The following is a 2478-nucleotide window of genomic DNA, read 5'->3' on the forward strand; positions in this document are numbered from 1 at the left end:
CCCAGGGGGGTTTGGAGCGCCCATCCCTGTTGGTGGCACCTGGAGGTGGCACTGAGTGCTCAGGGTGGGGATCGGGCACAGCTGGGACTCGATGATCCCACAGGGATTTTCCAGCCTCAGCAATTCTGGGATTCTGTGGCTGCGCTGGGGTTAGGGAGCACGAGAACAGAGTGGGGCACCCCAAAATTCCCTTGGGATGAGGCTGTCCTTAAGGGCAGTGCTGGTAGCACCAGACAGCGGTGGCAGCCCCTGGGAGCCTGGAGCTGCTGGAATTGAGGCTTCTCATGGGGCACTGAAGGCAGGGACACAATTCCCAGGGTGGCATTTGAGGGATTAAAAAGGCCCTGGCACGACCCTGTTCCCGTGGGATGGGGAGATCCAAAGGTACCTCCGGGCTCAGCCAGGCAGCCGCGATTTGGTCCCATCCCAAAATCCCAAGTGATTTTTGAAACCAGTCTGATGGGCAGGATGGTGTTTCCATCTAGTGTTTAGTGTCATTAATTATGCACCAGCCCAATTAGCACATGCTGAGTTCAAGGGACAGGCGCTGAGAGGTGCTCTGGGAGCTGGGGGGGGATTTTCCCTCTTGGCTTCTCCCCTTGACCTTGGGAGCTTGGGGGGGTTCCACACCCTGAAGGGGCTCTCAGGGAAATGAGGATCCTTCTTTTTGTGCTTTTATTTCAATCCTTCCTTTTGTGCTTTTAATTCAATCCTTCCTTTTTGTGCTTTTAATTCAATCCTTCCCTTTGTGCTTTTATTTCAATCCTTCCTTTCTGTGCTTTTAATTCAATCCTTCTTTTTTGTGCCTTTAATTCAATCCTTCCTTTTGTGTTTTTAATTCAATCTTTCCTTTTTTTTTTTTTTTTAATTAATTCACCTGAGAGCACCAGCAGTGAGCTGGAAGAGCTCAGCATGGGGAGGTGGCCAGGCAGGCTCTGACAGGGACATGGGAATGTGGTCCCAAGGATAAAATTGTCACTGTGTCATCAGCTTCCCAAGGAGCTGCCCAAAAATCTCCTCTCCCCAAATCAGGACACCCCAATCCTTCCCTTCTGGAATGTCCCACCTGCACCAAGCAATGAGGAGCATCAGGTTGTTCATTTGAGCATCTGCAGCCAAAATTTCTCCCTCGTGGCCTCGTCTGGGGCATGGCCCCTGTCCCTGCCTTGCAAGGACCCCAATCCCACTGGAATTATGGCCAAAACCTCAATCCCACTGGGACAGAAGCATCCAAAGCCGATCCCTGTCCACTCCCAGAGCAGCCCAGAAAGGGGATGAATAATTAACTGCATATGACACAAAGAGTAATAAGAAGAGAGACAACACCTTTGTGAGGCAGTGGAAAAATAACTTATTTAGAGAAACACGAGCCCCGCGATATTCCCGAGCCGGATTGGCTTTCCAGGAGCCCTCAGGAAGCCCTGAGCCTCCTGCCTGAGGCAAAGCAGCTCCTTTTCCTCAGGGATGGGCTCCAGAGGGGGGGCTTGGCATCATCCCTGCCTTGTCCCCAGGGATCTGGCACCTCCTCCCTGTTTCCCATCCCTGTGGAAGCCCCACGGGATGCTTGGGGCTCCTGGGAAGGAGCCATTCCCACCCCCCCACAAATTTCATGCTGAATTCTCCACCCCTTACCATGAGGAGCAGATGCTGGATGGGTCCCTCGTGGGATCACTCAGTCTCAGCAAGTGCTTTTTGAACAGCTATTGGGGATTTTTTTCCTTTTAATTTTTCTTGTTCAATTAATCAAGCTCCTGCAGTTCTGCCTTCCCTTTTCCTGCACTGGTTTTTCACCCCGTGGACCCTACACAAAATTTCTCCCCCCTGTACCCCCTAATTCCCCCCCTCCCCCAGGAGCAGCCTGGACATCCAGAGGGGCTCAGTGGGCATGTGCCAGAGGGGCTCAGTGGGACCGTGGGACAGCTTGGGAATTTGGTGCTGGCTGTGTTTTGTGGTTCACCCCAAAAGCAGCACTGCCAAGGGCTCGCCCCCACCTGGGGTTCCCACACTGGGGACAAACCTTCCTTTGCAGGTCAGGTGTTTGTGATTTCCCTCTCCCCAGCCTCCCACCCCCCTCCCCATTCCCAGCTTGTGAGTTTGGGATGAGCTGGGCATGCCCAGGCTCCTGCTGGCAACAGAAAACGAGGGGTTGGTTTCTGTCTGTGCTCCATGAGCCATGGGCTGCCTCTGCTTTGCAGGCACGGAGCTCTGAGCTGGAGGAGCTCCTTCCCTGGGGTCCAGGAGCATCCCTACATCCCAAAAATCCTGTCTCTTATGTGTACCATGGAGTTTTGAGCTGGAGGAGCTCCTTCTCCAAAGCCAAGAGCATCCCTGCATCCCAAAAATCCCCTGTCCCCTGTGTCCCACGGAGCTCTGAGCTGGAGGAGCTCCTTCCCTGGGGTCCAGGAGCATCCCTGCATCCCAAAAATCCTCTGTCCCGTGTGTCCCATGGAGCTCTGAGCTGGAGGAGCTCCTTCCCTG

The 2478-nt window shown here is 53.9% G+C and overlaps 1 protein-coding gene across 1 annotated transcript in view; it reads left to right on the forward strand.

Moving 5' to 3' along the window:
- Positions 1-2478, forward strand: part of TMCC2 (transmembrane and coiled-coil domain family 2) — a 29112-nt gene that overhangs the window by 10080 nt on the left and 16554 nt on the right. The window lies entirely within an intron of this gene.

The sequence above is a fragment of the Geospiza fortis genome, unplaced genomic scaffold (assembly GCF_000277835.1).
Source record: "Geospiza fortis unplaced genomic scaffold, GeoFor_1.0 scaffold184, whole genome shotgun sequence".
NCBI classification, from domain to species: Eukaryota; Metazoa; Chordata; class Aves; order Passeriformes; family Thraupidae; genus Geospiza; species Geospiza fortis.